The sequence below is a fragment of the Leiobunum rupestre genome, chromosome 1 (genome assembly GCF_980474605.1).
Source record: "Leiobunum rupestre chromosome 1, qqLeiRupe1.1.hap1, whole genome shotgun sequence".
Taxonomy (NCBI): Eukaryota; Metazoa; Arthropoda; class Arachnida; order Opiliones; family Sclerosomatidae; genus Leiobunum; species Leiobunum rupestre.
The window spans coordinates 55,412,087-55,427,111 of record NC_143384.1 but is presented as its reverse complement, the minus strand read 5'-3'; positions in this window follow the sequence as shown (position 1 = coordinate 55,427,111).

The following is a 15,025-nucleotide window of genomic DNA, read 5'->3' as shown; positions in this document are numbered from 1 at the left end:
GGCTCGCGTGGCATGAAGGGCTTGCCACCACCCTCCTACGCATTGTAACCCGGCCACCTGTTTAAAGGCATTATAAGTCGCTAGATGACTTGGGCCTAAGGTGGTGCCTTATTATTATTATTATTTATTATTATTAACCCTCTCACGCCCGCGGCGCACAAGCGCACTAGCAGTGACGGCGATCCCGTGGGGGCTCTGGGGCTCGAACCCCCACAGGGAAAAACAAATGAGGGCAGTGCCCCACAGAAATAAAATTGAGGGAAAGTAGCAATAAGGGAAAAATGTATAATCTCACTGACTTTTTTTGGGTCCAAATTCAGTCTTTTTACAGAAGTTATTTTGAGATTGCAGATGCGAGTAAAACTTTTATTATCAATGTTTGCATTGACGGATGAGATATTAGAAAGAACACTTAAAAAAATATATAGTAATAAAAATTTAGAGCTGTACATTTTGTTCTTTAAATTTTAAGTGTATGAATTTTTGGATGAAAAAATATTGCCCATGTCCCCACAGAAATATTTTTCGAATGCCGCCGCTGCTTCGCTTACTAAACAGGCGTGTTCCTAGGAAAAAACTGAAAATCGGTATGCAAGTTGAGTTATAGAATACGCCTGTCAAGTAAGCGAAGCGTATATATAGTCTTGGAGCGTGACGTTGTTAGATTTGTGCGGTACCTGTCTTTTCCACTCCTTAGTCTTATTCCTTTACTGCTCCTAGGTGTAACCATGGAGGAAATTCACTCTTCATCAACGAGGTTCCTCCCACATGTGGGAGAATAAGGGAGAAGAACATTAGGGGTAGACCTGGTAGAATATTTGGCACGCGCACCACATTACAGTACGCTGGTTTACAAAAAAAATTCTACTAGGAAAAACCACCTGTTTGTGGGTGGTGCCGTTAAAAATCGGCTAGAGCACCGAAAACCATTTCTACTCCTTTATTTTTCATCCATGGTTTAACCGCCTAAAAGCAAAGTCGTCGTAGTTTTAAAAGGGACAATCCAAATCACGTATTTTTATTTCCCTTTTTTATTTGAAGAGTGATTTATCTAATCTTTAAAAATCTACTAGTGGCGAAAACCTTTTTTAACAGTAATTAATTATTAATTAGTAATTAAATATTAGTAGGGTGTATTTAAACCTCGCTATCAACATCACTTAATTCATGAAGCTCGTAGTATGTTATATTCTCAGGTTACGGAATAAAGATTTAACAGAATACTTACGCAAACCTAGAAGAATTCCAATTCACGGTCACAATTATAGCTGCTATGTTGTATCAGTTAAAATAATCATCAAAATGGCCAGGAATATTAAACCAATACGCAAATAAGACGGACACAAAAATTTTAAATACAAAACCAAAACGAACACCAAATTTAATGAAAAGCGAAATTATTTAATAAAAAAAATATGAAAGACTAAGTAAAACGCAGAGAGCAAAAATTTGATAACAGCTCTCGAAGTCCCGCTAGCGTAACTGGCGATCACCACTTTTAACACACAAAAAGCCCATAAATTCCAAAGAAGATTCCAACTAGTCAATCCCTAAATCCCCTTCGGCGCGAAAAATGAGGCTTGACCGAACAGTCACGTGCAAGGGCGAACCGAAATGATGGAGGAGATCGCAACCGTCAAGATTATAAAAACGGAGGTCGACATAGCCAGGATGCCAGGATACTAACGAGAAAACAAACCTGATGTTTGAAATGTTTAATTTTTAAAATAAATGATTAATTAAAACAACTTTATTTTAATTTGTTTTTAGTATATTTATTTTGAAAAGCTAAAAGCAAAGCTTGCTAATTTTACACATAACAATTATCCGAGGGGTCGGACATTTAGTGAAAATCCCGTACACTCCCTTCGAAATCCAAATCGAAATCCAAAATGACGAAACGAAATCCAAAAAAAGATTTCGGATTTTGTAAAAATTCACTATTATCCGAAATTCGGAACGCAATCACGGAATCCGGCACGAAATCCCGAAATCCGGCGCGAAATCACGAAATCCTGCTCGAAATAACGAAATCCTGCTCGAAATAACGAAATCCTGCTCGAAATAACGAAATCCGGAACAAAATCACGAAATCCTGCTCGAAATAACGAAATCCGGAACAAAATCACAAAATCCGGAACAAAATCCAAAATCTCAAAACGAAATCCAAAAAAAGATTTCGGATGTTGTAAAAATCCACTATTTTCCGAAATCCGGAACGAAATCACTAAATCCGGCGTGAAATCACGAAAACCTGGTCAAAATCACGAAATCCGGAAAAAAATCCCAAATCACAAAACGAAATCCAAACAAAGATTTAGGATTTTGTAAAAATCCCGAAAAATCCACTATTTCCCGAAATCCGGAACGAAATCACGAAATCAATTTCGAAAACCGAAATCCGTTTCGAAATCTCGAAATCAATTTCGAAATCTCGTAATCCGTTTCGAAATCTAAAAATCAATTTCGAAATCCGAAATCCGTTTCGAAATCTCGTAATCAATTTCGAAATCTGAAATCCGTTTCGAAATCTCGAAATCAATTTCGAAATCCGAAATCCGTTTCGAAATCTCGAAATCAATTTCGAAATCCGAAATCCATTTCGAAATCTTTGAAATCCGTTTCAAAATTTCGAAATCCGCTTCCAAATTTGGAAATCCGTAGGAAGATTTCGAAATCCGAAGAAAGATTTCGAAATCCACCAAAATCCAGAAAATTATTTCGAAATCCAGGTGGATTTCGAAATCCCGTACAATTTTCCCTGAATGTCCGACCCCTCGCAATTATCAATAGAAGGTTTTTTACATTATTCTGAATATAAATAAATTCATTCTTGGTTTAACCCATAGATAATATATTACGAATATAGATAGGAAGCTTCAATGGGAGAACGTGACTTTCAGCGATACATAGTGGATATCAAAACGTTTTTCCGGCAACGGTCGATGTCTTACGACGTGCAAGAATAATCCAATATAATTAATGTACAACGTCGAGAAATATTCCTATTATAACATATCGAAAGAAATTATCTAATTCAAACTTCCCGCCAAACTATAACATTTTTAATTCTTTTTCTACTATTCTTATTACATTTTAAATTATTCCCCTACTAATCCTATTACATTTTAATTTTTTTTACTAATCCTATTACATTTTAATTTTAATTATTCATATAGCTTAGAAAATAAGTAATTAGAATTAATTTACAACGTCGATAAATATTCCTACTACAATCCAACTTCCAAACTTACCGACACTAAACTAACTGCTCAATGTGTAGCTCCATCTACCATGTCCCCGCTTTCCACCACGCCAAACAAACATGCAACACTTAACAATACTTAAAAGTTGAGGTTCTCTACCGTTCTCAAATTCGACAGCTACAATTAACCAAATGTGTGTGAAGTTTTTGCATGTGATCAGAAGTAAATGAACAATATGAAAAGCGAATTAAAACAAATAGACCATTTTAAACAATTCAGGGAAGATGTGACAAAATATATTATTAGCATGGACATATAATTGTATTGAGACTATTTTTCAGAGTTTAAATACCTTATTTTATTTTTATTTTATTGTTTAAATTAATACTCGGGACCTCTTTGCAAATCAGATTTTTTTCTGAAAGAGACATCCAATAAAGCCTTTTATTATTATTATTATTATTATTAACCGAATTCATCAAACCGATCATGAGAAATGGAAAGCATTTTCTTTATGGATTTTTCTGAATCGTTTAGCTTACGTCCAGTGCTATCGTGTCACACATAAAAAACAACTATGCAATTATCGGTAAATTTAAAATAATCTGGCACTTTAAATCATTTTATTCCGTAGTAAAAGCAAATAGACTCAGCTAGTGTTAATAATAGAATTCGTAAGAAATTGTGGATGGCCTAACCAAATACGATTTACTAAATTTTGTTCAATTTGGAATAAAGTGGGATACACAAAACGGCAATTTTAGATTGAGCGCATAAGGAAAATGCATCCCGTATGGGAAATATAGGAGACTGATAACTTCGGTTCATTTACTTCTGATGTGATTAAAGGGTTATGTATGCGTAGTAAGGTGCATGCTCCTTTATCTATATACAAAATTTGAATCCCGTATCTCTAACCCGATGTGTTAAATCACTGCAAGTGCAGGAGAGTTATTTCTTTTTTGAGAAAACGTATTTTTATGAAGAAATTTATTCTACCAGAACATCAATGAGAATGAATAAGATCCTTAAGACAATAGTTAGGAAAATTCAGGTTTTTCAGCGATAATAATAATAATAATAATAATAATCAGCTAGGCTAATACCAAGGCACCACCTTCGGCCTAAGTCATCGAGCGACTTTTAAAGCCTTTAATTCAGGTGGCCGGGTTACAATGCGTAGGAGGGTGGCGGAAAGCCCTGCAAGCCACGCGAGGCAACAGCTCCCTACACTAACTATTACAGTTAACCTCAACAAGTTTTTATGGAGTTATTCCGAGTTTTCACCCAGTGCGATTGGACATTGCTCTAAAAATGAAATTAATAAGAATGTAAATCGGTTTCTGAATATAAAACATTTTAGTTTTTGGAAAAGAGAAATTTATTTTATATAATGTAACAGAAGTTTAAAGTAAAAGATATAATAATGAAGCTTAAGCATATATAGCTGAAGTCATTCGAATATAGGAAGTTTTTCAAAACCTACAAAAATAATTGGTATAAAGTTGTGGAGTTGCAGCTTTAAAGATTTAAGTATTTATAACTTACGGTTCCCAGTTTAAATTTACTGTACGATGTTCTTTTACATAGTACGTCCAACTGTTCATTCTTATGGAATTATTTGTTTGAAATGCTTGGTAAAGTGCAAAAATAGCTAATCGGAGGTTTTCGTAGCATACTGGAAAACGGGTGTGACGTAACACTCGCTGGAGCAATTCTTTTGGTACGTGGTTAACAAAACCGAAAGCGGCGATCCTAAGTATTCGATAATAAATGTTTTGACGTGTGAGGTGTATAGGCTGGTCCCAAAACAATACTATCATTGGTTCTGGCCACGCTTCGATTGGGCCTACCAATTCCACTAAGTTGAACCATGGTTCTGGCATATTAAATTTAAAAACAATATTGAAATTATAAGACGAATAATGTTCCAAATGGGTTTTGGCAAGAAATTTTTTTTTACGCTGTTGGGGGTCGAATCCCAAAATAGATAGGTGGTTCCAATTCGGGCACGAGAATTTTCTTCTCTGGTCTCGGTCTCTAACTGAAGGTTGACCTTGGACCTTTGGCTCTTATAACGAAGGCGGGCACATTCGTATAATGATATTGGGGTGATTTCAGAAAAGCGAAACTGGAGACCTTTTCCGACGATAATATCTGTTGGCCTTTTTGCAGCATATGGTGTGTCATACAACGTCAACTGTTACTTTAGCAATAGGCAAGAGAAAGGTAAATTAGTGGAAGTATAGGAGGGTGGGATAGCATTTTTTTTTATTCCCTTGAACTGGACGAAAGGAAAACGAGTTTTATTGTTAGAATTGTTTGTTTCGTGTATGACGCATGTTCCATTTTGTTGTTGTTAGCTCAGAGCTTTAGTTTTCTTGTTAATCGTAATAAAGTCGCATAAAGGAGTCATTACACTTTTAATTTGTTGAAGAACTTTGTTATTTTGGCAACGTTTTTTAGGATTTCTGTTTTAATTTGCTATGCCGGGAGGAGAAGCAAACAGTTGGGTGGTACTTAGAAGGTTCGTAGGTGAAGATAGTGAAGGAGGAGGATGGCCTCAAGAAATGCGTGGTCTTTTCTTCAAGAAATATATAGAGAAGCATGATCAAATTGTTCATTTAGCCGCATTTGGTTTTGTTAACGATGTTCCCATAGATATGCTCTGTAACGCGTTGCGACATAATGGGGCATATAAAGCATACCGAGACGCGTCACGCGCATTCACGGCAGCGTATAAGTCGTGGAAGGAGAGTATCGATTTAAGAAAGAGCGTAATTTCCTATTGCGTTCGAAAGAGACAATATACAAATTTGGACGGTGAAAAGTATGTATACCTTAGTGCTTTGCTTGTAGCAATTTTACAGAAAGTTTATTGATTAAATAATATTACTTCTATAGTATCCGCTCAGAGGTGCACACTGTTCCAATTAATAGTGCAGAGCCATCAACAGCTGCTGCTAATAGGTATATGAAATAACGAATAGGGTAGTATTTATCGGATAGGTTATAAATTTTTATAGTACCTTTATTTGCCCTAGAAATGAAATCGGTAGATTCATTGGCATAGTAAAAACTGAAAAAATCTCGCCTCCAGCCAGCCCTAGGTTATAAAACGGATATTATTTAATTTTAAAGTGAGAGTAATTTTAAGTTGGCTTTATCCCTTTTGTGATTTTAGTTGTTCTACGTTTCCTTCCCGTGAGATAGCTGGATACTCAATTACTCCCATCAAAAGGGAAAATTTGAAATCAACGATAAGCGAATGCCCTAGGTATCATCAAAAATAAATATTTCAGAGTAGTTGTTTGTATATCGTCTTTCTGTTGTTAGTGCCCCTAAGAAGAAAAGAAATAAAGTAGAAACTGACGTTATCGATTTAACGGCCGATAGGTACTTCACATTTGCCTCGTGTAATTGTAAATTCCATTAACAAATATTTGAATGACGTCATAGCTCATCGGATATAGGATCTGATCTGGATGATTTTTTTTCGGAAACTATTCCAAAACATATAATATTAGAGCTTGATACGAAAACCATAAATAAAGCGTGTGATAAAGCTACCGAACCAACCGGAAGTGTAGAAAAAGATGTAGCCACTAGCGCAAAGGAAGTTGTTTTAAGTGATAGTATAACAAACCTTGGGGTTGCCACAACCAACATACAGGAAAATGTGGTTAATGGAATGAAATTAGATGAGCGTGTAGGAGAGGAGGAAAAGGTAATTAAAAATTTAAAAGAAAATTGAGATTTAGATTTAAAAACAGATGCAAAAAAACAGCTGAAGGAAGCTGATGTAAATGACGATTTGAAGGTAGATTGCAAAGTAGAGCCAAAGAAAGACACGGGAGAATGCACTGAGAAAGAGATGTGCTCATGAACGAGGATGACATGAAAGATGAAAATAAAGATGGTATACTAGAAGCGGAGAAAATTCCAGTTGCATTAACAATTGAAATTTTCGTTTTTTATAATTTTAGTTTAGTTTTTAGTTTTAATATATACCAAGCGAAGTATGCAACAGAAGTATGCAAAATTTTTGTTATTAGAATGAAAGTATAAACATTTTTGCTATTAAAATGAAAGTATAACATTTTTGCTATTATAATGAAAGTATAAAATATTTGTGTTATTGTAATAACAATGTTATTAAATTTTTTTAATGTTAGTTTAGCTTTTAGTAATATATACTATACGAAGTATGCTATATTTTTTGTTCTTAGAATGAAAGTATAAACATTTAATTTATTATCAAATGATAGAAAAAAAATTTATTGTAAAGAATAGATATGATTAAAAAATATCAGCAAGTGTAATCTAAAGCAAGTGTAGTAACTCCAAAAAAGCCATTAAATAATTATTGAGATTTATAATATACTTGAACTAAAGTCATAAAATTTATAAGATAAAATAAAAAAGTAAAATAATTTACTAAAAAAAGTGGAGGAAATTGTTTTGTCAAAAAATTTTTTTTTTGTTTTTTGGGGATTTTGCTGGGCGCGTTCATTTTGAGTTTACACCCCTTAACCCCCATTCTCCATATCCTGGGACCAAAGACCCTAGCCTAGACCAATCCAAACTCACACAACATTCGCCCCCCCCCCCCTCTCCCGTGGAAATGTTTAACAATATCCTTGTAACACTCCCCCCTTTCTCGAACCTTTAAGGAACGCAATTCTTAAGCTCCGGGGAGTCGGGTTTTTAGCCAAGCCATTTTTGGATGGGTTTTTTCCTTGGAAAATACGTCTTTTGCTGCATGTGTTTAGGGGGCGCCAAACTAGGGCTTGGATAATTTCCATTTGGACTCGGGAGTTGGATATTAGCCATTCGTGACAATTCGTCCAAGGAAAGAGTTTATGGCGACAATAGAGATAATGGCTGACGAGCAGACAATCGACAAAAACAGTGACGTTTTTATGGAAGGTGAGTTTATTATTTATAGTAAAACGTTATGAATTGCGGTATCGATGTTAATTTGTCAATTGTATAAATCCGTAGACGGTGAAAATAAAGAAGAAAGAAGGTCACCGCGCACTCGCAAAGAAGTAAACGAAGAAGAAAATGGTGATGTGTGCAAAGAAAAGGACTCGCAAACTGCCCAAAAAAATGAAAGTAGAAAAGAAGCCTCACTAAAAAGGAAAGGTGGTAAGTTCCAAGGAATTAAAATTAAATTATTGGTTGATTTTATAGAAAGGGAGTATGTTGTACACTGGCATGTATTTCGCGTGGGGTTTATGTGAAAATCTAGGTGTAGCACTACCGGATGTAATTTTTAGATTAATATATTTCCAATATGAGTTTTGTTATAAAACGTTGATAATTAATGTTTTTGTTAAAAATATAGAAACCTTAAAATTGTTTATTTTGGTTCGAAGTATTAGTAAATAGTTGCCCAAATAAAAAAATGCTTTTCAGGAAAAAAAAGGTGTTATACATGCCATAGCACGAATTCTTTTTCGCAGCTCCATCTGCCGTGTTGTTGGTTTCCACACCAAACAAACAACAAACAACACACAACAAACAACAAACAACAAACTACAACAAACAACAAACAACACTTAACGACATTCCGTCCATAGCAATAGTCCCACTTCGATATATATATCTCGATGTGGAACTAAAAATGAGAGAATGAGGACCGGGGTATCAGTTCCCATAGGGTATCGTGGGGTTTCACTTATTCTATGCTGTATGAGAGAAAAAGGACCGGAGGGGTATCACGGGGCATCGTTGGGTTTCGAAATGAGAGAATGAAGACCGATAAGTTTTGTGGGGTTACAGCAACATAAACGGGTTTTCTTTCTATTGAGAATATAATGAGGTTACAGTTGACAGAAACCTATCCAATCAGACTAAAACCACCCGGATTTAGATAGATAAAGCCCCTTTAAATCCACTTACGCGGTAAAGGATTTTTGCCTCAAATGGACTTTCAAGGGAGAGTTGAAGTCAGTTTAAAATACGTCATTCGGTCGCCTTTCGTCGCATTTACAAAGTTTCACTCTAATGACATTTCAGTGTCGTTTTTTGAACCGACTTCCGACCTCTCACACCTCCCTTGAAAGTCCCTTTAATATATATTCATAATATTTCAATGGAAAATTTGTTTGAAATTATATTCCATTGCAACCATTTTTGAATCTTTATGTATAATCTTGAGATTAATGTCAATTTTAACAAGTTTCTCCACCTTTTCATAGTTAAGTTGTTTACGCATTATGATCCAAACTCGCCCATAAGTTGAGAACATATTTCTTGGCCCGCCAAGTTTCCAACAGGGCCGTATTTAGGCATGGCAAATTTCACCTCTATAGCTGTTAAAGCGGGACATGTTGAGTGTAGGAAACGAAATTCCAAAACTTTTTCCATAGTGGGAACCCTTTCTGCTTGAGTGCTAAAACACGGGTTAAGGTGGCACTTAAACACATGTTCGGAAAACTTGCAGGAGGGTAGATGAAGCCGTATTGTTCACAAACTACTCTAATACAAATTTCCCTTACAAGATTTGAAGGATAAGTTTACCTGTATAATATTCGTCATAAAAGACCAAATTACAGACAACACACCACAAAGAAAAATACAATTTGATTGGAATATAATCAAAACGGGTCGGATAAAACCAATAATTACCGTTTATAACCCAATTAATTAACACTTTACAAAAAATCCAGATTTAAAAACACTAGTATCCATTAAAATAAGTTGTTTTTTTATATTATAGCACAAATTTTGTTATTTGTAAATTCAAATTTTAAATTATTCCGTCGATAACCATTTTTTTATGATTTCAAAAATATTTCTATCTAAAATATCGAATGTTGAAATATTTTACTTTCAGAATAACATTTTTACATCTAACATTCGGTGTACTTGTTGAATATAGAGACTTACCCAAACCTACCTAACGACAGTAGTGCTTGTTTCTGTTATGCTGTTGTGGTAACAACAATCTAAAACTTGATTCAAAACTCTAAAGATCTGTATGAGGGTGGATGTGGGTTCGCTAGTAGTTAAGGGGAAGCATTTTAGACTATTAGTACCAATGAAAATGAACAGATGGCGCTGACCGTTACACGTTTCGCGGGCGTTCCAATCTTACTACGCCATCTACAAAACCGATATATTTAAATTTATAAAATGAAGAAAATATACACATAATTCTTCAATTCTTCCTTTGATTCGTATTTATAAAAATATATTAACTTAATAATAAAATAATACTTTTGTTTTATTATTATAATATTTTCAACTTTTAGTCGCATTTATATAACCAGATAGAATGATTGTAAAAAACGTTTTCCTCTTATAGAAACTCTATGGGGTGAGGTCTTGCCGTGGGTCACATGGGTGAAAAGACATGAGGAAGGTTATACGACATAGCCGTATATTGCTTAGACCTAGCTTGGAGAATAGAACTTATCTGGAGGGGAAAAGTTTCGGTACCCTAGCCCGGGAGTCCGAAGTCCGGGACGGACGTCAGTTTAGTGCTGCCACCTTTTATCGGAATTTTAAACTAAATTTTTTTTCGTTCTCCTAACCTATGACCTTGACCGATAAGGAAAAACACGTGCTTGGAGAAAAAATGATAGAACAAATTTATGTGTTTATGAAGAACACAATTACTCCTGTGTTTCCAAGAGAAAATGCCCAGGTAATTAGTAATTTCCGTAAATTTATAAAATCGTTGGGCCCAAGTCTAGATATAAATCTTAACCTACCTAATTTCTTTAATGTTATAGAGCAACAAAAGAACAATCCTAAAAAGTCCAAACAAGATACCTTTTTTAGGCAACATTCTGACATTCTGATTAAAAGTGCTTTGGAACAAATGGGAAATATAGATATCACATACCTCAGTGAAAATTTAAAAGTAATTTTTCCAACTATTAAATAACGAAAGCTAAAGATTTAAAACTTCTTTCGGGGAAAGTGCTGTTTTCTGAAGAACTATTTGAACTCCTTGATGTCTTTGAAAATAAAAAAGTGAATGACCAAGCTGCATTTGCAAATGCTATTGCTAAATTAGTCGTCCGAGATGATTTTTCCAATGCTATGGAATCTTCCTTTTTAAGCTTCACTGTAATTTTATTTTTATTAATTTTCAATTGTTAAATTGATTTAAATTTCTTAATTTAAAATTTGCAGGAATTTACTTTATTAGACGAAAATGAGAGATACCTTTTTACTAATTGCTTTGTGCGAAGATTTCTAAATGAGGCAAAGGTTAAAAAAGTTGAAATCGCTAGCAAAGCGTTTGCTTTAACAATGCCTAACAGTCAACAGATGAAGCCATATCCACTAATGACTATTCAAGAATCATTAGACAAAGAAGAAAAAGTTATCCATCATATTGGTGGATACATTGCACATGAGCATATTTTAAAATATGGCTATTCTGCAAGCTATTTTGTGAAAAATGCATTGAAATTGGATAGTGGAGAAACTGAAAACTATGCACAATGGACAAAAGAACTTAGTAATGGGGGGTTATTATACCTAAGGAAGGAAGCATACGAGTTAATTAAAAGAATTAATGATCTGGGCAAGCAATACTACAAAAAGGAAAATGTTCCTCAGAAAGATAGAGTAGAACTAGCTTTAAATAGTTTGACGAATAATCCCTTTGTTAAAAGTAGGTTTTTAGAATTATGGGGTAAAAATGAAGACCATTATGGTGCCTTAAAAATGGCTTGTAAGATATATTTGAATTGTTTAGGGAAAGGTTTTTTTAACAAATGTAAAGCCAAATGTAAAGTCCAAATTATGTAGAAAGCCTCTCTTAAAACCAATAGCCTTAGAAAAGAGCTGAAAAATCAAAAAGCATGCCAAAAGTGTCGTAATAACAGGAGATAACGCGGATAATCCTAAACAGAAAGTTCCTAAAACTCGAAAGGCCCCATATCAAGTGATATGGTAAAAATTTTAATGCATTACAGTATTGGTAATTAGAATATAACTGTGATATACTACTATATTACATATTCCTATTTACTAATTTCAGTACAAATTAAAGGCTTTATTACAAAACTTCCAAAGACTCCTTTTTTACTCACTGGGTTGGTTGGAAGTGCTTTCTATCAAAAGCCTTCTTAATATTTTAACCTTTTTACTTTTGGCAGTGATATTTCCATTCAAAGGAGCCTTTACTTGTTTTCCAAGAACCTTTAGGTTCGGGATGCTCTGTTGGTAATTGAGGAGATTTCGATTATCGTTTGATCCAGTCGCTGCACGCTGTTTCCCAAAATATCTTTCTAAGGGATCTTGATTGAAACGCTCTGTGTTGGCGAATAGTGCTCCTTTATTGAGTAAAAATTTCGTTGCTTCAATAATTGAGTTAACAGTTATCCTCAATCCTTCTCGGGTGGCTTGACTTAAAGGGAATAGAACCTCCAACGCTTTCTTTATGGAAGACCCCATCAATTTCCTTTATTCCCTTCACAATCAGCGATTATCAGCGCCGCAGGTGTGAAAAGCCATAAGAGGCAGCGGACAATATTGGAACCCTCGGAGGGCGACAGAAATACCAGAGGTTATATTCCCTTTAACAACATTTGTGATTTATCAAAATCCTTAGGCACTACCAAATTTTCTACTTCTGCTTCCCACTCATCGAAATATCCCAAAAATGTTTCTCGGAGACATTTGAATCTCCAATCGTCTCTGCTTCGATAAGGATCTTGAAATTTAAAAGATGTGGAATTTCTAACATTCACCGCATCAAAAAAATGGTTAACCAGCTCAATAAAAGTAATAGTTTCGGATGCTTTTTCCCCAACAAGTTCTTTCATTGCACCAGCGAAAGTTTTGCTCATAATGTGAGCGGCATAATTGACTTTCATTCTAGTAAATGAATTTAAATTGACATGGTCATGTTTAACTTTTGGAGCCAGTTTCAGCCCTGACTCAAGCTCGCTATCTTTTCGATAAGCTTCCTTCACATGCTCCCAAAGTAAATGTTTGCCATTTTTTTCAAAAGTCTTTTACTTTTTTCCCTTCCACTGGTTTTAAGACCATTTCGTAAAGTTTTTATGAGGTGCGGTACATCAGATATAAAATAGATATACTCGCCTTTGGAAAATATATTTTTGGTCTTATAACCAATTTCTGAAGGTTTTTCATCATCACAACAGCACATTTTTATCAACTTTTGGTTAATGCCAGCTTTATCGCAGACTACGGTCAAGACCTTAAATCCTCCAATCTGCAAATTTTCAATTGCTTCCCATAAGATGCTGTAAAGTTCATCAGCTTTCATGTTATCACAAGGAAAATATGCGGATATTTAAAATTTCCAGTTAAACTTCTCAGCATCAGTTGCATAACATGAGTAGCTAATTCTGGAGGTTTATTAGGATCATCGTCTATTATTTTAGTTAGTTTATTAATCTTATTTTGACTATCAGTTGAATTTGTAAGGCCAACAATCTCTCCGGTACTAACTTTGTAGATTAGATCCTGTTTAATGCTCATTTCATCTATCATAAGTGAGAAATATTTTTCATGCTTGCTAAGTGTGTCATATTTAATAGCGTCTCTCATTTCTGGTATGACATCCTTCTTAAACCCACTATCCGCTTTAAGGTCTTTGGAATATGTGTATAATGTTCTTCGAGTTGGAAGTGTGAATGCCTGTCTTAAAGTTTCGTAGGTGCTGGCAGATTTACTCTTAATATACAGACACCAATGAATGATGGCTGGGTGCCATTTTTTAGGTCGACTACTTTTTGAGTTGGCTAAGCGAAGCTGTTGTTGCAAAAAAAATCTTTGAAATTTTCCTGGATTTTCGAAAGGGTTACTTGCAATCGACTCCTTCATTTCATTGCTTTCTTCCACAGTCAATTCTACCCCATCCTTCTCAATTGAGCTATGAATTTTCTTTAACAATGACTTATTTTTTTCGATGAAGAGCTTTGTTTTTCTTTTTTAGAGTGGCATTTCTAATTCGGACTTCTTGTGCTGTCAAGATTTTAAGATTTGTTTGTTTTGGAGAAACAACCCTCGCTTTCTTGCGCTTGACACGTTTCAACAAAATTCTTCTTAGTAAAGCACATTTTGGACAATAGTTATTTCGTTTAGCAGTTAAATATTGGCAGTTGTTGGAACGAAGGCTATTCGATTGATGAGAATAGTGGGCAGTACGTGTATAACCATGAAAGTATGGTTCAAATATGGCCTCGGTAATTCCCCGGCACGCACTCCAATTCAATTCAGACTGATTCAATAACGTAAGAAACTTATCAAAAGTAGAAATATTAACTCCATGCATAGCAAGCAATTTATGATTTGACTCTATTTCTTTGTCAAACACGAAAATTGTCATTGACATAGTATCTGAAACCTCTAATCGAACTGTAAGAACGCTTTGATTTCTCTTAAAAAGGATCAATTTATCACTTTCAAATGAAACTGCCCAAGTTTTAAAAGTTTGAAAATCCAACTCTTTTTCATTATCTGTGGAATTGATCTTTTCATCTATGTCTGAAATAGTTAAATTATCCATTAATGACGGTTCTTCCGAAGAGAAACTGGTTGTGTTATCACCATTGTAAACAATTGATTCTTGTTCCAATAATGACGGTTCTTCTGTAGAGAAACTGGTCAAGTTACCACCATTGTCAAAAATTGATTCTGGATCCATTAATGAAGGTTCTTCTGAAAAAAAAAACTGGTGGTGTTCTCGTCATTGTCCTGAATTGACTCGTGATCCATTAATGATGATCCATTAATGATGCAAAGTGTTTTGATATCAATAAAAGCATGATCCTGAAAGCAAATTTTAAAAAATACCCATTTTTACCTCTGACATAGTTTAA